General features: G+C 42.1%; 1 long non-coding RNA gene across 10 annotated transcripts in view; it reads left to right on the plus strand.

Moving 5' to 3' along the window:
- Positions 1–20,889, plus strand: part of LOC308547241 — a 334,174-nt gene that overhangs the window by 163,942 nt on the left and 149,343 nt on the right. For all 10 annotated transcript variants that reach the window (XR_013997473.1, XR_013997474.1, XR_013997475.1 and 7 more), the window contains exon 6: positions 19,392–19,473. This is a non-coding gene — a long non-coding RNA (uncharacterized lncRNA). The remainder of the gene's footprint in view (positions 1–19,391; positions 19,474–20,889) is intronic.

A 20,889-nucleotide genomic window follows, 5' to 3' on the forward strand; every position in this document is an offset into this window, starting at 1 on the left:
TTATTCCAATAGCTGCCTTTCCACCATAACGTTTAGCTCTGAAATGTAGATAAAGGCACAGGCAATGGTTGGTTGTTGGGTTTAGTTTGCTCTCCTTGCAGACTCCAGCCTGTGGCTCCCCAAGAACGACTTTCCAGTTGTCCTGAAGAGTTTTGGGGATTCGTTTACTTGATACTGCTCCCCGACCTTAAAGAGAAGTGTTGGGAGCTGACTCTGTCTGCAAAACCTTCCTGTCTCCGGGTCTTATTTGCGCAGTTCTACCGAGATGATCATCGAACAGACATCCCCCCCCCCGGGCTCCCCGTCTTCGCCGGTTAACTTCTTGCCCAAGTCTGCGCTCGGCGCCGCTCTGCTCGCCCCGTCTCACCCAGAGGCCGCCTCCCTCCTCCTGTGGCTCTCGGGTGCTGGCCTGGCACTGTCGTCGTCTCCAGTCACCTGCAGTCCTATAAGGCCCCGGAGAGGGAGGTGTCTTTGGTGACGGTACATCTCGGGGTGACGGTGGGCTCGGCGGGATGGAGCGGCCTGCTAGGCCGTCAGTCACCGCGGCGCTGCATCTCCGTCTCCTCCCGACGCCATCGGGGGTGGCAGGCTCAGCAGTCACGCGTCACAGAGTCCTTCCGAGGCCGGTGTATTGTCCTTCATACTCTTCCAGTCACAGAGAAGCATCGTCTACAGAAGCATTGATGGCATGAGCTCGTGGTCTAAGAAACGGGAGCCCTGTCTGACCTGGAGATTTCAGTGTTTTCCATCCATTCGTTTTTGGGTCTACAAATAATAAGGAGGAAATATCTGTTTTAGAAAATGGAGAAACACAAACATTTGAAGAGCAAACTACTACCTGACCATATTTTTAAAATATGACATGCAAAACATTGGATTAGCTATTGGGAAATATCTAAAAGTGAATAAGCTCTTCTCTTGCCACAGTGATTGGTTGTAACCTGCGCACCAGGAGCCCACGCCCTTCAGTGGCCTCCGGCGGCGCAGAGACGACTGGATGGGGGTGCAGACGCTCCAGAACACCCCACGTTGACATCAGTGCGCCCCAGCAGGAAACCGGCACACGCAGCACGACTGAGGCAGCTTAGTGGAGGTTCCAGAATGTGGCTGAAGGGTAAATTTACTGACAAGGAGTTTGAACTTCTTCCTGAAAGCCCAGTGACATCCTCTAACCGTTTGGATGGGGCGCAGAAGTACTGTCTCAATAGGCCTGAGGCCACCTTTCATCCTGACCTTTGGCAGCTTCACAAAACTTTTCCTTACCCGGAAATAACACCAAAACCCCACAATTAAAGCTGCTTAATGTGAGAATTTGGGATTAGGCAGAGGAAATTTCTACGCATGGAAAGAGAAGTCACCATTTGAGCCTTAGACTTAGTTCCGTTTTTCAAAATCTTTGGATCATGATCCAGAAAAAAATAATAATTCGACAAGAGGACTGAGATAGATACCTGTACAGTTCTTGGAAAGACAGAGTAAAACTAACCCCCCCCCCCCAAAAAAAATATAGAGAATTTGAAATATTTAATTTCGAAGAGATGTAAACTTGTTTTAAAACTTTCTTAAAGATAAATATTCTTCTCATACTTAAGGGAAACCGTGTTAACTCAGTACGTTACGGAGCATGGTTTCGTTCTGATCGAGTGGCCGCGTACCTTCCAAGTCAGTTTGTTGATGCAGTTTCGGTTCATCGCACCTCAATTAACTCATTTGTTCTTATTGGGAATAAGTCCTGTTTCTCTAATACTCACTCGTAGCTTTCATCTCACAACAAGGAAGCAGAATTGTATTTGGACTTGTTAATATTCCTTTGTACCATACTTTGCCTATAAGACAACTGTTTGCCCAAAAAATAATGTTTTCTGAAGTCGTCCAGTTTCTCATGAGTAATCTTTCACTTCTTTAAGCACCGAAAAGCAGGAAGGTTTTTTTAAAAAAAGCAGTGGAGTAAAAATGGAGTATTTGAACGGAGGAAATTGGTATGAATCTCAAATATGGTGAGATTTATTACCGTCACCCGCGATCCCCTCTATAAACATCATTCTCTTTGTGTCCCCAGGAGTGTTTTCTATATAAATTACGTGTTGTCACACTTACATCATTTTTCATGCCCTAAAAGCCTTTGACAGGTCTTACAGCTGAAATAAATAACAATCAGAAGATGCTGCTAAAAATATCCAACCACAGACTTAACTATTTAACTAATGGACTCCCTCTGGAAGACTTATGTTCTGTTTTTTCTTTTGTTTTGAAGTTCAAACAAACTTTAGAATAGTGTTCTAGCATTTATTTTTATTTTCAGCAGAAACAGTTTGTTTATTTTTGTGAACTGAAAATAATCTGAGGTTTATTCATGCTTAGTTTTTATAACTCTGTTCCTCTCAGGACAACTAATAATAATCTTTAATATTTAGAATTACTATTAGGTGAACAAATACATTTTTTAGGTATAAAATTTTTTTAATTTATTTTTTAAAATAAATTGTTTGATTACAGTTGACAAACAATATTATTTAGTTTCAGGTATACAACATAGTGATTAGACATTTGTATAACTTACAAAGTGATCACCCCAATAAGGCCAGTACCCATCTGACACCATACATAGTTATTACTGTATTATCTACTATATTCCCTGTGCTATACTTTACATCCCCATTTACAGTTTTTAAAATATCTTACTTGACTTCTAGAGAGGGAGAAAGAGAGAGGGAGAGAGAGAGAGACATCAGTGTGAGAGCTGAACGTCGATCGGCTGCCTGCTGCAAGCCCCCTGCCAGGGATCGAGCCCAGAACCCAGGCAAGTGCCCTGACCCGGAATCGAACCGGCAGCCTTTGGGCGCACAGGATGACGCCCGACCAACTGAGCCACACCAGCCAGGGCCCATTTTGTTTTTAAGAACCTACCTTTTATCGCTCGACATTGAGCACCTGCCAGAACTTTGCACGTTGGTCATGTAGCAGCCTTAGAGGCCCCAGTGCTACGTTCTGCCTGTCGCCATTTCATTTTAATGAAGTCATCATCCAGGTGCCCACTGCCACGGTGAGCGAAATGGAGCGACACAGACACGGGGGGGTAGTAAGGAAAGAAAGGCGCCTTTTGCTTCATCCTGTGCATTCAGCGGCCCCTCACCCACACGCCTGCCAGCTTTCCTCCTGGTGGGACCTGAAGGCCGGGCTCTCCACCACCTTTAGTGACTCTGAGAAGCTGCCCAGCAGCGTGAGAGGGTGTTTACCAACATTCAGAGCCTGGGGAAAGATCAAAATTCAAAGTACAGTTTTTACCGAATGCGTATTGCTTTTGAACTGTCATAAAGTCGAACAGTTTTAGGTCGAATGATTGTAAGTCAGGGAAGTAAGCAAATGGTACCCCCTCCGCTCACATTCCATGAGGCCATCAGCATCACACATCAAAGGCAGTCGCCCCCTAGGACAGAAGGGGCTGGAGCATCTGAAAGACTGTGGGGAAGAGCCCCCCTTGCACCCGCTGTGGTTTGTCACGTGAGCAAGTTTCGGGGCTAAGCCGTTGAGATTTGGGGGTTGTTTTAAGCAGTTCGCTTGCCCTGACTGGCACAGGTTGATGCCAGGGAGGGAGCCCCACTGCAGCAAAAGCCTTGGCCCCAGGACATCGACTTTGTGCTCAGGGACTGGACAGTGAAGAGACGGACTTTCAAAGCTGAGAACTGAGGATCCAGGGCACGTTGGGGCAGGACTTTTGGTGACACCTGCCCCACGATGGCCTGGAAGAAGGTCCATGCCGGGAGCTCCGAGGGGAGCGGTTGGAAAGAATTAAAGCCCTACTGTGCGTAGACAGCCATCAGCCATATTCGGCAAGAAGGAGATAACGTCGGAGACCGTTGGACGCAATGCAAGAAAAGGAGAGGGATCCGGGGGAGAAAATAGCCTGGGAGTTTGTGGCACTGAAGTCTTAGAAAATGTGTGTGCTTTTAAGCAAAAGAAAAGGGAAATAAATCTGAGAAAACAGCAAAGACCTATTAAGATTCAGGCTTTTATTTTTTTCCACTCAAACTAGTTTCGCCTGAAGGTACAGCCATTTAGTTAATAGAGATAAATGCTGGGCAAGGATGCAAAGAAATGATGCAGAGTTAAAAAATATGGCTACAGAAGCGTTTATATATGGTTATGGGCACCAGGAAAAGACAGGGAACTAATGGATCAGAAGCCCATTAAGTTCTGGAGGAATTATATAGTCTAAGGAACAATGAGTCCAATTTCTAAGACTCTGACTTAAAAATATCTATGGCATCCAAGATCTGTTTCAAGTGTGGTCGAAGAACACTGACTCCCATCCGTTAGGAATAGCCCGGGGCCCTCGGGGGCGCGGAGCAAGGCTTCCTTCCCAAGAGCAGAAGCAGAACTAGTCGGAGACGACCCTCTCCCGCCAGGGCAGGTCCCATCTCACCTCTGAAGGACCCAGCAACCTGGGGCTGCAGGAAATGCCCCGTCTCCTCTCGGACGGGAGGCCGCGGGCGCTGGGGAGGCGCAGGCTGAACTAACCGGGGGGACCCCGTCCTGATGAGCCGCAGGGAGCCTGCCGCACCTTCTCCCAAAGACCCGGGGCCGCCCGCGGCGCTGAGCAGGTGGTGGACCCCGGGTGTCCTCAGTGTGCAGAGGCTGGTCCCCACGCGTGCAGGGAAGCGGGAGCGAAGCGGGTCCCGGGGGCCCCGAGTGGACCGGCACCGGCTGCTGGTCCTAGATCAGGCCCATTTCCTTCTCTGATTCTGGGGCTGAGCCAACCTCCAAGGCCTGGGCCCCACGATGGAAAGCGTCTTGTCCTTGACTGCAAGGAGCTGACGTGTTTTGTAATCTACCTGCGACGTGAGGGAGGCGACTGTGACGTTGGAATCCCACGGGACAGTATGTACCTATCCCGACGAACAGATTCCTTTGGCCGCTTCCAGGACTCAAGCGAGGGACTTGCGGTTTCACGATGAACCGCCGCACCGGTGGCGGTTGGGATACTTCTGTTTTCCGTTACAGACTTTGCTGATGTTTATTTAATCACTATTCCGAGATTTGCCTAAAAGAAAAGACTTTGAAAAATGAGGTTAATAACTTTTACATAATTATACATTAAATATCAATTTGTAATTAATTTCAAGAATAAGAATTGGCCGTATTAATATATGCCTTTAATTACATTAGGTAATTAAATCTCACGGTTTAAAATGATAATTAGTAAATTTTTCATGTAATAGCCTTTTCGAGACTTGTTCTTTTTAGATCAGAGCAAGCGATACGCTTCAGATGAAAGAAAAAAATCAGGGCTGGCCAACAGCCTTGTTCTTACGACTTGCAAATTTTGCAGCTTTTGACAAGTAATTCCTCCCTCAGTGTCTGGAGTCCATGTATTACCATGAAGCTAGAAATACCTATGTTTCCGAGTTTTTGTAAGGTTTTGATAATTTAACCAATTAAATTAGCCCGGTAGACTCTCAGTGAAAAGTTCCACCTGCATTCTTTTCAGTTCTCAGTTTCCCCAAAAGAGCTACAATTATGAATCAAATTAATTTTTTTATGAAGACGATTCCCCCAAACTCAGGTGAAGCAGCGTTGACAAGTGCGAGGTTACCGATAACAGCCTGCTTGTGTGAAACATGAGCTTTGGGGACAGGAAGGACAGGACGCGCCCAGAGCCAGCTGTCCCGGTGCCAGGCACTCTACCCGTCAGCCCGAGGACCCGCCGCCGCCCCCGAGGGTGCCCCGTAAGGAGCCGGGGCGGCCGCAGCGTCGCCGGCCCTCCCTGTGTGCCGGAACCCTGGACCTGAGGACTGAGGTGGCCTTGGGCATGGGCTGTGTGTGGGGTCCTGCCTCAGCTCTTGCCTATTCATGCTTAGACCCCAGTGTCCCCTCTGGTTTCGAACTCCTGAAATCTAATTGATGTAACGTTGTGCAGGTTTAAGGGGTACAACCCGATGATCTGATACATGGATGCCTTGCAAGACGATTGAGAAAGGTAAGGTGAGTTCAGACATCCCTCACCTCCCAGAACCACCTTCCGTAGTGTGTAGAGTTTAGTCTCATACAGAACACGAGTCGACAGCCTTCCCTCGAGAGCCAGCTTACTCTTTTTGATGTAAGTCACTGTGGGCTCTCCTCCGTCAGACAGGAATTTAAGAAAAAAGACATTTATCCCAGGCCCTGGTAGGTATTTGAAAAACATAATATACATGTAAATAAAAATCTAGCATTTTTGACAGAAGATAAATTTCAAGAATCATAATCACTTCTATGTATGAAAAGATGACTGTTATTAACCAGTTTTGCAAAAGTCTTACCAAAGGTAACACCAAGGCATCTGCCATTTACTGACCTTAACTTAGTAATAAAGTCAGACAAACATCTACTTCTCTTCCAAACATTCATATTTATTTGCAAAAAATTCTGATTCTTTTATATCAGAAATGTTTTCCTATAGGAGAAAAAAAAGGTATTTCTGAGAAAGATATTTACCAGCGTTGCTTCCCTTTCTGTTAATTTAGAGTTATGTTGTCAGAGTTTTAGGCAATTATTAAAAATACTGCCAACCGTTTCCTCGTCACAATATGTTGTGTTTCTCAAGCCAAAATGTTTGCCACACTCCATAAAATTATATTCTAGAAACAGAAAATAAGCTTTGAAAATAAGGAATACAAAAATGTTGGGCAGTCCCTACAGGGCATTGCTTCCTGGATGAAAGATAATATACTGATAAATGTCAGCATGTTAAGTAGTTTTAAATGCATCCCATTGAGATTTTTTAAAAAGTACTTCCCGAATAGTTAATAAAAATTTGCAAAAAGAAAATCTAAAAGAAGTAAAAGGAGAGAGGCATGCATGAAAATAATTTATGTCATTGTTCGGCCTCCATACATACAATTAAAATAATCAATTAACTGGTGATTAACAAAGGTACTGAACCTGTTTTGCTGTTTTGCAAGTCAATATTAGGAATACTAACAACCTCCATTAAGGATTTTCAAATAATTAAAGGATTAACTAAGAACAGATAACACCCTTTCAATTTATTTCTCTCAACAGGGGGGATGGGTCACAGTTGTTTAAAGAGAGACAATTAGAGTCTCTTCTTGCTTCATCTGTTTACGTGGAGAAGAAACGTTAGCACTTGGGCTCTGGCCAGTCCTAGAAGCCCGTTGAAGGTTTAGCATCTTCTTAGCTGTGTCCGTATTTTACTCTGGTTCCCATGATCTGTCTGGACGTTGGGCCTCGTGCTTGGTAACTGAGGGAAGTGGTGTTAGGCAGTGATTTAAATGGGAAGTTCTTACATGTGACACCTGTTCCCAGTTCCTGGCTCAGCTGGTTGGAGCATCCTCGGCTGCACCAGGGGCGGTGGGTTTCATTCCGGTTGGGGCGCCTGCCCGGGTGTCGGGCCTTCCCCGCGGGGGCGTGTAGGAGGCAACCAGTCAGCTTTTCTCTCTCACATGGATGTTTCTCTCTCTCTCTTCCCCCATCTCTCTAAAATCAATTAAAAAAAAAAAAAAGAGAGACTTGGGAACCATGACTCAGGGTAAATGTACAGGGGGATTAACATACAGACTATTGATTCTGTATGAGGCTCAAACGATTTTCTGTAAAAAGTAAACTATTAGCCACACATGCTATATATATAAATTATTACTTAGGGTTTAGATAAACTGTAGTTGCTGGGCATCCATTCCATTATATATAACAGATGTGATATGTATATATTATGAGTGAGAGAGAGAGAGACTGACATTTGATAAGCACAGGTTGGGACCTCAGCTCTGTTTCATTCTGACTGTGTCGTCATGGGTACGAGGTTCATCTCTACCCATTCGAGGAGTAATTTGATTGGATGATTGTGGGAATTTAACAGGATCACCCCTGAAAATTGGTTCTGCAAGTTGTGGCTCTTACTGTATACCAAGTAAACAACAGTTCTCTTTTCCATGGACTTCCCTACCACTGATTTTGCTATCTTAAGTGCAAACTGTCTCTTTTATTAACATACATTGGGTTGCTGATAAAAATTCAGACATTCCTTTGATGAACCAATGATTTAATAAAATGTGGCATTGATTATATATTCTTTTTTTAACGGATTGAGAAACATGCCTAAAGTAGTTACACAAGAGATTTTGAAGGCTAAAAAACATGAATTGTCTGCAGTATGGTCAGCACAATTTTAAGTGCAAAATATATTTTTGTCCTTATAGATTTGCATCATTTGATGGAAAAGACTGATGAATCATAAACTCTATCTAGTAGAAAAGAATTGAGGGGGGAAATGCATCCTAAAGTAAGCTTGAGGTTATATTGTTGCTGATTATTTTATCCAACCTTCGTCATTTGCTTGGATTATGCCCTGGAATGGTAGCCTTGGAGAATATTCAATAACTACTTCTGTAAGTTTGTAAGTAAATTAAAGTCACATCAGATTTTTCGAGAGACTGTAATTAGTAGAAATAACTAGCTGAAATAAAATTTTAGGTACTTTTCTTCTAAGAGGAAAAACAATAGGCATATTTATTTTTTCCCACACCATTAACATTCAGATAGAAATGCTGTTAATTAGCGGAATAATATCCAAAGAAACCAACTCTAGGAAAATACCAGAAAATCCTTGCTAATGAACACTGACTGTAATTTATGACAAATAGAAGTTTTTGTGAAAGGCATAATTTTTAAAGACATTTTGGACCGAGTCATTATATTTTCTTGAATTATTTATGCCCTCGATTATCTCTCTGACAAACCCATGCAGCTTGAAATGTACTTTGAAGGAAAGTTATATTTTGTGTTAGCTCTAACGGTTTCCCCCAAGAGGTAAATGTGAGACATTCTGACATAAATTGTGACTGATTCAAATCCATGCTCAACATAATAGGAAAAGTTAGATTCTGCTTATTTCTAGAACGCCTGCTGCCCAAGTAAACAAGCAGAGAGAGTGCCCAGGGCCGGTTACTAGTGTCACTATCGTTACCAGTCACTAGTGTTAAAAACGGCGAAAGTGAACTCGGCTACTTTTCTAAGTATCCCCATGTTTTCCTTAAAAGAATCCTCGCCGCCCTGGCCTGTGTGGCCCCGTTGGTTGGGCGTTGCCCACGCACCTCAAGGCTGCTGGTTCAATTCTGCCGGAAACTGACATCAGACCGGGTTAGAAACGTTGCATAACAAAGACATTATTTTGAACACAAATTAATAAACTGCTCTAAAAGTTGACACTTCCCCTTTTGTTTTAGTTGATTTGTTTAAAATAAGGAGTTACTTCTGTCTGCACTAGAAAGGTCATGGCCAGTGACTTCGGATGCACTGTGACTGATGCTGTGATTGTAACGATGCTTCACTTACGTCTGGGCCTGAAATCTTAACCACCTGAAACACATTTTCTTAACTGTATGTTAATAATTTAAAAAACAACATCAACAAACGAACCTGGTTTCTTGACGTACAGAAAGAGAAGATGTTAATTTCCCAACTTCAGGAATGAAGGCAACTTTCTCACAATGAACATATTGCATTTCAAACAACTAACCGCCCTTTAAATTAGTCCTCAGGTTGACACATGGGCCGGACTGCGAGGATCTTATATTCCCCAAATTCCCAAACCTTCTAGCTCCTTAGTGTCTCAATGTTGTTTTCACAGTATTCCTGGCCAAAAGAAATATCTAAGAATTCATCTTTTAAAGTATTTATGTCCAAAGGACAAAGTGATATTAATTTGTGTGGTGTACAAAAGATGTAGCTGTTTTTACCTAAAAAAAATTTAATATACTCTGGCTTCTTTATGAGTTTTTCTGAGGTGCCACAGGGTTCCTCAGCAGGCACCGTTTATGACCCAGTAATCTAGCTTCCTTCATGGTTTTTGTCATCGATTGAGCACCAAATATATGCATGGCACTTTTACAGGCAAATAAAAAGCAAGCCTTAGTAAAAATTAAGTGATTGCTCAAGGTATATAACTCATTAGCTGGCCACGTATGTTTAGAATATCGATTTTGTGAAATTTCTAGTATAGTAACCATCATTCTGACTAGTTCATGCATGGCTCTTAAAAATCAATGTATCATTAAGTGTAGTATGTTCTATATTTTAAATATTTATATTTTCGTTTGACTTAAGCTTTCAATATTTTACAACAATGTATTCACAGAGTAATGGCATGTGCATCACTTATCATTTATTATTTATTCGATCCATTTTCTTTATTGTGCAAAGGACACATTTCTGCTGGCTGACACATTTTCGGGAACCCATTTATAAATGTTGTTGAGGTCTTTCAAGTTTTAGCTTTGGCGTTTTGAACTAACCTCACTTAACCCTTGTTTAAACAGCTAGAATTGTTTCTTTAAACCCCCTGGCCTCGTGGCCCTGGCTGGGTAGCTCAGTTGGTTAGAGCGCCGTCCTGAAAGGTCAAGGCTGAGGGTTTGATCCCTGGTTGGGGCACATATAAGAATCAACCAATGGGTGCGAGAATAGGTGGAACAACAAATCCATGTTTCTCTCTCCCTTCCTCTCTCTCTCTGAAGATCACTGAACAAAAATTTTAAAAAATAAATGAATAAGTAAGTAAGACTCCTTGCGTCTGCGCTGAGAGTTCGCCTGTCTGCTCGTGGCCCTCCCTGGCAGTGGTGGGAAAGTGCTTGACTCCTTCCAGCGAATCTGCTTCACCAGTGTCTCTACCACAATAACAGAAAGTCTCCACTGAGAAATTCACAAAGGACGGGTTGAATGCGACAGCACAGTCGCCCAGAAGTTATCACTGGGATAGGAACCCTTAGACCTTGTTAGTGTCTCTAGACTTTCCCCCAGAACGCTTTCTATCAGCCTGAACCCAAGGCTCTCTCTGCAATACTGTCCTCACCGTCTCCAGAACTGGTTGGACCCCTGGATCCATAAGGTCCTGTTAGCTCTGACAGCCTCTGATGGGGTGGCTTAGATGTAGAGAATTGGGGTTAGGGCCAGAAGGGAAGTGATACTGAGACAAGTCTGGTCAGTGCCACAGCAAGGAGGACCCTGAGAGGTTTCCTGGGTTAATAAGTCCTTCATTTGTGCAGTAGATTACTGTCCTTACAATTTTCTGTGAAATATGACATATGAAACCTTCCCGTGGAATGGTTACCACCCACCCGAAAATGATTTCCCACCAGAAAACATGCTGAGAGACCTGTAAGTAACTTTCACTCGAGTTACTCACAAAAAATACCAGTTCTGAGCCATTAACGCCACTTGTTTATTTCTGAAGCATGAACTTGGTTGGACCTCCTTCCCGTGTCGGCAGCTCCAGCAGCGACGCTGCCTGTGACACCTGTTCTTAAGAACCCACGCAGCCAAGACACGCAAGCTCCGCGCCCTGGAGAACCCCTCGCCTCCAACCGGGCTGCCGCGGGGGCCGGGCGGACACGGACCTGGCCGCGTGCACCCCACTGATCCCAACCCAGGCCCACCCCCAAGACGCCTCGGTGTCCATGAGTCATGACGTTTTAAAATATGAAATTTCTATATAGAAATTTTGTTTCCCCAAAGAAAAGAGGAAACAATTACATTTACATCGATCCCCAGTAGGGGGCGAGCAGGAGGCGCCGATCGATGATTCTCTCATCAATGTTTCTCTCTCTCTCCCTCTCTCAAATAAATAACATCATTTATTTAACTAGTTCGCATATATATTAAAGTAATGCTTACTGGACATTCATTGAAAGAGCTTCATCTCACACGAGCCCTGAAAGTCAGCGGCCTTCACAGCAGTGGATTCAGGTCCCGTGCCTGTCACGCCGGGATGCGGATTATAGGACAGAGCCTCTCAGTATTGTTTCCGTCTCTGCTTAGGGTTAGATGCAGTCGATACACATAAATTTACAACGCTGATATTAGTACATTTCACGATCCATTTTGCTAGCGTTACTTTCCTTTTTCAAAGTTTCTGCTGCATTTAAGCAATAATTTTTCAGCCTTGAAACATAAATCACAGTGTGACTCGATTCTGAAGAGTTCAGCTTCCAATCTTTAAAATGTGCTTAATGCGTGAAACACAACAGCTTGTTTTTTTTTCCCTCTTAGTTGTCCAAGAGTCCGGCCTTCGGAATATCAAACAATTCCTGTCCCAAGTCTCACACCGACATGTATCTTAACTAAAGCTACTCCTTTGGCCATTTTATTTACTAAAGCATTGTGTGTGTGTGTGCGCCTGTGTCTGTGTCTGAACCCAGAGGATTCTTTTCTCCTAGATGGGCACACTAGAATAGAGTAAAAAATGATGTGATTTTTATTTTTTAATTTTTTAAAATATATTTTTATTGATTTTTTTCAGAGAGAGAGGAAGAGAGAGAGAGAAACATTGATGAGAGAATCATCGATCGGCGCCTCCTGCTCGCCCCCTACTGGGGATCGATGTAAATGTAATTACAAAGAGAGTCTGACCTCCATTCCCAGGAAACAAAAGGCTAGGAGATTTTTTAATCCTGGAGTGAACTAATGGAAAATGGTTTAATAAATATGAATGGTTAGTTACAGAACAGTCACGAGGATGTGAAGTACAGCATAGGAAATATAGTCAATAATAATAGTGTAATAACTATGGATGGTGCCAGGTGGATACTGGAAATATTGGGAAGATCACTTTGTAAATTATATAAATGTCTAACCACGATGCAGCACACCTGAAGCTAATATAAAATAGTATTGAATGTCAACTGTAATTGGAAAAAACAAAAGAGAAAGGGACGGGAGGACATCGGAGCTGGGTTGGCCCAGGTGCTCGGCCACCTGTGTCTGCTGGCTTCTCTAGAGGCTGCTACCCCCCCACAGAGATCACTGGTGTTGGGGCCCTGTCTCCTTAGATGATTACAATTCAAGGCTCCTGGGGCCTTGAGAACGACAGTGCTGTGGTGGAAAGCTGGCCAGAGGCTGGGAGAAGATTTATATCTCAAAGGGTAAGAATTTGCAATTGCAAGTTTTGAAGGTAAATGTTCTAAGAAAGGGGAGGAGGGGCTCCTCGGCAGGGAGGACCAGGCCTAAGGTCTGTCAAGCTGCAGTTGGGGTCCTCGTGGTCACAGTGACTGTAGAAATATTGGGAAAAGCTTCTGAAAGGATATAAATTATTAATTTTAATCCATAAACCAATGAGGTGTAGTCACTTTCGCCTGACTCTAGGGCCTACACTTGAAGGCGCAGGTACATTATCTATCTCAGTCTAAGCCAGTTGTTGGGTGGAAGGATATAGCCATACGCACCTCTACTTAATTTAGTCGGACGTGGAAATTTTACTGAGCAGTCCCTCCCTTGAATTTGCAAAACATAATTGCATTTTCTCTCTCGTATTCATGCGGCTGTCGGCGGAGGCAAGACAAACACTTTGTTTCTGAGGATTTGTGATGAGCAGTTCAGGTCACAATCTGCTGTGCTACAGAAATCTCCAATAATTCAAACGCCCAAAATAGCTCAGGAAACGTTATCCTTGGGCTGTTTATGTCTTTGGCAAAGAAAGTTCATTTAATATAATTACCTATTCTGTACGTTTTTACATGGAATATGTCAGTCTCCAACCTATTGTCTTTAGACAGTAAATTCCAGATTCGCAGGAGCAGATCTTTTTGAAAGAGTTTCTAAGGAAGATTTTGAGAGCAGCAAGGATGCTGTGAACTTGCTTTTGTGCTAAATAAGTAACCTTCGCTTCTGAGTTCTGACTTTAAAATGGTTAAAACATATTATCTGCGACGCATTTCTGCTAGATCCCCTGAGACTCCCGGATCTGGGTACTGATTAGCATATCTCCTTAAAATATGTAAGTACACAGGCAGACAAACACCGGGAGCCTGAGACCCGCTGGGACGAAAGGGAATTGCGAGTTCGATCAGTGCACATTTAGAACAACAGACTGTGAAGCCACCACAGGCAGGAAAAAAGATCTCCTGAGGAAATGTTATCTCCAATCTATAATCCATACAGGGAACAAATTACGTGCCATCCATCACCTTTTAATTGAGCTGTGAGTCTGAACTGTTTTAGAAATAATTAAATGAAATCCATTTGCACAATTATCTGAATGTATAGTTCCCTTTATGTGACTGAAATTATTATTTTGTGGGCGATGAACCTTGAAGAATTAATTGCAATGTCAAATATTAAAACCGAGTTCTAACATCACACAAAATAATTTATCACTGGATAATTATAAAATTATTGGAATGTGGCTGCTCGGAATTATTCATGTTGAGGGGGCTTCTCCGGAAAAGATAAGAACACGGCCAATAGCTGTGTCTGTGAGTTTTAAATTCTCTTGTGTGTGGAAGGACCACTCACTGGGCACATGAGAGTCAGTTTCCATCTTTGAACTTAGATACTCTGAATACCTGGAAGTATAGCAATGGTGTCTACCAAGTCCCTTAGAACATGAAACAGCAGTGTGAACGATTAATCCTGCCCAAGTTAATGCAACTAATGCCATTCCCATCTATCTATGTGCGTAATTTACATTCTGGCAATAATTCTGGGCTTAACATCTTCAAAAATTGGAACCCTAAGAGAATTATTTAAAGTCAATTGATTTTTTTTAAAGTACAAAGAGAATAGCGTGTGTGATGAATGCAAGTCCCGAACCAGTCGTCCTGAATAATCGACTCCTCTGTGAGCATCAGAGAACGAGCTCTTGGTTCCACGTATGAAGGCCGTGGAGAAAAATATGAAAGTCAGGGTGGTTAAGTTAAAACCTAAGAGAAAACCAAATTTATCAACTGTGAGTTTCAAGTATAGCCTCTCTACTGACATCCAACATCATGCATGCTAACAGCAGATGACACGTAACTGCCATTCGCTTTATTTCCCCATCGCTGTTAGATGCAATCTCAGTATCAGAATCACTTCGTAGTGCCGGTTCCTGTCCCACGGGACTGATAGTTGCGATGCGCTGTGTTATCACCATCATAACCGTGCAAGCAAGTAATAAACAGGAGTTGATACGACGATCAATCTCTAAACAGAACAAGCTACAGGAAGGGCATGAAGTCTCTACAAGAGAAGGTCTTGTAGTTTCTTATTTTAATCAGATCTCTTGGTTGGCAAACATCTAAGGCATCTTGGGAACTCACCTTCCATCTCAGGAGCACCCGAGAACATAGGAGAGCCTTCCTCGGGTTGAACCTAGAGAGAGCCTTCTGCCCAGGTCCATACGATTCAGCGGCAATGAGACGAAAGGCTTGTTCCCACGTTTCCTGGTGAAGCCCAGACCTCCTCTGAAACTCTGCTTGAATATAGAGGGAAGCTAGTGACACGGGGCAGAGGCAAAGGTGGAAGGTTCGTCTCACCTCTGAAGGCAGCCTTATCCCGAAATGAAGGATTAACCGAGGGGATCGAGCACATACGCCTGAAGGAATGAAATTTGAATGACTGTGGTAAACGTGATGTGCTTCGTTTTCACTGGTTCGGTTTTGTGGGTTTAGAATGTAATAGGCTGTGTGTGAGGCTAGTTTCGTTGGGCTAAATAAACATTTTGGACCTGCACTGTCGTTCAAGTTAAAGGTTTCATCAGTCTTGTCAAAACTCTTGTGTAGGGAGAGGTCAGAGGATATGGGCTAATATGGCTTAAGACAGAACCTCGTCCAGGTCCACAGCTTAATACATTTTCCATTAAAAAGTAACTTAATTTTATAAGGTCTTCTACTTTATTCATGTCATTAATGAACATTAATGTATTGCTTATCTGAACTGATCTAGGTTATAATTACTGTTCTTATCTACCTGCTTATGATGGTCTTTCTCTCTAATTTTCCATTATTTGCTAAGGGTTTTCCCTATTGGATTGATATTTAAAATGTCACCTGAAGGTCAATTAATTAGTAACTTTTGAAGAAAGATTCTTTAAGCTATGTGTAAACTTTAAATGCCTTGGAAATTAGATTGAGAGCTGATACAACATCACAGAGAGGTTTTTAAACTTAGGGTAATGTAAAATACATTTTAAAACATGGCCCTGCCTTGCCTCAATTTTGTCAATAATTGCTTTTTTTATACTGTATATCTTATTGACCTTAGATTTTACTAGTTTGAGTCCCCTCGTTACTATAATCCCAAAGCCACAAATCGTTTTATAACGACTGCATGCCTCTGACAGACAGTGCGGCCTCTGTCATACAGGAGGCACTCAGGAATCCTCATTAAAGAAATGTAATTGTTATGAAAATACTGAAAAAGTGTCCAGGCCATCACACGGGTGATAAGAAGGCTGTTTTTTAAATCCTGCCCAAATGGAATTGCCGGGATCTGGAGTTACTTTTAAGAAGGAATCCCTCTCAGCCTTGGCCGGTGCGGCTCGGTTGGTTGAGCGTCGGCCCACGCACCAGAAGGTCAGCGGTTCAATTCCTGGTCCAGGCACATGCCCAGGTTGCGGGTGCAAAGGGAGGCAACTAATCCATGGGTTTCCCCCACATCCATGCTTCTCTCTCTCGCTCCCTCTCCCTTTCTCTCTCTCTCAAATCAATAAAAACATATTTAAAAGAGTTAATTCCTTTCATGTAAATTCTTTAACAATTTAAAGTCCATGTAAAAATGCCATAGAATTATATAACTTTTATTGAGGTAAGAATAACGATGCACAGATATTAAGTAAACAGATAAAGGAGTTCTGACAATGGCTTACGTGGAGTGTTTTTTAAATTCTGCATCCGTGTTCATTTCATTTATTGCTGAATAGTAGTAGCCGCATGACCATACGGATAAATCACCCAATTTGACATTTGTTATTTTTCAGGTTTTGGCTACCGTAAATAAAACCGCCAGAACCTTCTTGTGCAAGACTGTCTGTGAACGTGGGTTTGAGCTGCTGGTATGTAAGTTGAGGGGAGTGGGTCACATGTTTTCAGCCCCAGGAGAAGGCGTCGGGCAGCTTTGCGACACGGTCACGCGGCCGGTGCCCCATCGGGAGTGCCTGACAGCTCCAGCTGCTCCCCAGAGCCGGCGACCCGTAGCGTTCATGTTCTGCTTTTCCTGGTCGAGGAACTGGTGTCCAGTACATTGTAGTTTAAATTTTCATCACGTCACTATTACTGAGCATATTTTCACGTGCACATTGGCCATTAGTATATCTTCTTTTTGATCTTTGACTTTTTAGATCTTTTTGCCAATTTATAATTTGGGGTGTGTTTGTATCATTGACTTGTAAAAATCTTTGCACGTTATAGATGTGAATACTTTGTGAAATACAGGCACTAAGGATATTTTCTCATGATGGGATTTACCTGTTGTTCTATTTTAATATCTCCTGATAATTAGAAATAATCTTCCTTAAGCAAATTGTATCACTTTTCTTTGATGTTCAGGGTTTTTTGTTACCTGCACAAAAAGTATCTTTGCTTTTCCAAGATCTCAGTCGTCCTGCTAAGCTTTCTTTAGAAGGTTTATGGTTCCAGTTTGGTTCAGGTTCATGATTCACCTTATTTTTAAATCTTCAGTATTAAGATAGGGTTCAAGGTTTATTTCTGCGTGTGTGTATCCAGCTGGTCCAACACCATTTCTAGAATTGATTTTCTTTTCCCTGTCAAATTGCCTTAGTGCAGATGCTGAAAATCAATTGATGATATATGAGTGGGTCTAGTTCAGGCTTTTTAAATTCTGTTCCATTGATCAATTTGTCTACATTTATGGTAATAAAACGCTATCTCCATCGCTGTTTCTTTACAGTAATATGTAAAATAAATTTAAGTCTGCCAAATTCGCTCATTCTTCTTAAGCTATTATAGGTTCTCTCCATTTCTATGTAAAATTTAGAATCAGCTTGTTAACTTTGACAAAAAAAGGCCTACGGAATATTTTATAGGGTTTTGTTAGAACTACAAATCATTTTGAAGAGGACAGTTAACAACATGTACACTTGGCATTCCGTTGACACAGAATGCGTCTCTATTAATACAGTTTTAAACTAGTTTCTCACTTCTGATTTGTTTCATTTCAGTGTGAAAGTCTTACATTTCTTTTGTTAGTTTTTTTTCCTTAAAATTTTTATAAGTTTCGATGCTTTTGTAAATAATATTTTCATCATTTAATTGTGTGTTTGCTTTTAGTATGTAGTAATACAAGTAATGTTTTCATATTGAACTTGCATCTTAAGACTTTTACTGAATTTATTTATTAGTTTGAATATTTTCTATAAATACCTGACTTTTGAACATAGACACAGACACATATACATACATACATATAGATGAATATATATATATATATATATATATATGTGCAGTTAAAATTTATTTTAAAAACTTTTCTACTCCTTTCCCATCTTTATACCTTTTATTATTTGTCTTTTGTTTCACTGGATAAGTGATCTGATGAAGTACTTAATGGATGTAATGAAAGTAGACATGCATTTTGTCCCAAATCAGGAGAAAGTATTCAGTATGTTCCAATTAAGTATGGTGATAGCTGTATTTGTATATGGTTTTTACCAGAATATGGAAGCCTGATAAAAGTATTCATATGTGTATATATATATATGTGTGTGTGTATATATATACACATATAAGTCTTCTCATATAAGTATATAAGACTTATATTCTTATAATGTACATATTCTTATATATGAATATCGCTTATAGTCTTATATATGGACATATTGTTACATATGTTTCCTGAGAATATATAGTATATCTGTATATGTGTGTGTGTGTATATATATGTATTTATTCTGAGTAAACTTTCTCAATATTCTTAGATATAAATGCTTGAATGTTCAATTCTTTGAAAACTTTTGGCCATTTTCTCTTCAAACATTTCTTCAGGTCCATTACAATTTAATCTCTTCTCACTCTCTGTGACGTTACACACATGTTAAACAGATGTTCTGTCCCGTAGGTCTCAGACCCACGCTTTACTTATTTATTTTTTATGGGCTTCGATTTGGTTAATTTCTAGTGACTTGTCTTCAGGGTCACTGTCCTGTCTCCTGTTGTGCCCAGACTCCTCTAAGCCCATCCAGTGAATTCTTCCATTATTTTCATTCCTTTTCATAGTTTGATTTCCTTTCGAACGTCTCGCATCTGTTCACACGTTTCACAAATTGTCCACTAGGTTACTTTATGTATTTACAGCATTTTTTAAAAAGTCCGTTTCTACGGATTCCGGTTGCTGCGTGCCGCCTTCGATTGCTGTTTTATCTCCTGTAATGGGGTCTCTTTGTCCCACTGCTCCACGCGTCCTGTGTTTGTAAACAAAACCGCGGAGACTGAACTAGAAAATCTTTATACTTTTGGCTCTTCCTCCATCAGGCCGTCCGGGTGGATGAAGAAATCCATTTAACTCAGAGATGAGTTAGCTCTGTGTTTGTTTGCTTTTTGTATTTATTTCGATTCAGATAATCACTGGCTTCAAATGTTTTAAGATGGAATCAAAATTTTCTTCCTTTTTTTCTCTCCTTATTTTAGGCAAGGATTGGAACCGAGTGCTGGCGACGCTCCACGGGTCTCTCTTCTTTTCAAGCCGGTTCCCACCGCTGCAGATGCTCAGGTACTTACCTTATGTTCTCTGGACGTCTTGCTTAACCCTGTCCCCCCTCCACCGCCTTCAGTGGTGCTGCCTTCGGCTGTTGAGGACTTTGAGTGCGTCGCGGGGTTGGCTCGGTGATCCGGCCTTTGTGCTGCGTCTTTGGGCCGTTGCTGAGTTGTTCGGGGGGGTCTCTCTCAGCTGCCCATCTCCTGCCAGTCACTTTCAGCGCGTTGCGGCGCACTTAGGAAGGGCCGGGCACTGTGGGTCATTTATTTAAATTTTCCTGCAGAGCCCAGCCTTCCGTGACCAGGGCTGTGCATTCGGGAAGGGTTTCCATCAGCAACTCTCCCCTGCCTTGGTCTTGCAGGAACAACCAGGTATTCCCCAGAGTATTTCTCTCAGCGATGGGACCCTACCCAAAGCTTTGGCCACCTGCTGACCTTCAGTTTTTGCAAAAACTTATGTTCCTCGGGGTTCTCTCTCAGTCCTAGTCCCGCCTCTGCTTTCCTGCTGTCGATGGGCCGCTCTGCCCTCATGAGACTCCTGGGGTTCCCGAGGAGCCTGACCTGACAGCGCCCTGACGTGGCCGTGAAAGGCGTGTTGAAAGTTTCGCCGGGTGCTCCACCCTGCTTCTGTTGTGTTGGTTTCTCCCTGTGCCCTGCTCACAGCTGTTAGCAACATGGACTTTTTTTCCTCCTGCAATTAAGTTTCTCTGCCTTGCTCAGCTCACTGATTTTTTTTTTCTTTTCTTAATTAGGAATCTTCTCTTCTTTGTTATTGTGGCCACGATAGTCTCTTGTGAATTTCTATATTCTAATCAGAATGGAAAACAAATGGTATAAGTTTTACCTCGTGCAGTTTTTGCTGTATGGATTAAATGCTAGGAGGACAGGTGACTATTGCTATTTTATAGGCTCATCTACTATTAAACTAGGTTTTTCCAAAAATTTTCCCACCTTTGTGGTGCATAATGAAATTGTATGTGCTTTTTCTGGGATACAGGAAATGATAGCAGTCTTGCGCAGATATGTGATTAGAGAAATATGAAATTAACAATTAAATGTATTTGAGTGTGATTAGTAGTCTGTTGCTGGCCCCTTTCCCACTTTAAATGCAGTGGCTCTTAACTTAATACAGTAGAATAGAACTTGGGCTTTTATCTGTCACGGGGGCTTATCTGTTATAGTCCATCAGGAAACGAGGCTGGTCTGCCTGGTGCAATGACCTCTGCCCCCACTTTTAAACACCAATTGATGATGATGTCCTACGACAGCTTATCATAAAAACTATTGAAAGAAAAGAAACCCCCAAATCTATATTACTCGAGATGCTAGGGTTTTCTGAAATATCGTGAAGTAGGGTATTTTCATATCAGCAGACTAGTAAAATGTATCCCACCCACTTACAGTCGCTTTTTTTCAAGATAAAGTGCAAGAC

This window comes from Miniopterus schreibersii (assembly GCF_964146895.1).
Source record: "Miniopterus schreibersii genome assembly, chromosome: 17".
Classification (NCBI taxonomy): Eukaryota; Metazoa; Chordata; class Mammalia; order Chiroptera; family Miniopteridae; genus Miniopterus; species Miniopterus schreibersii.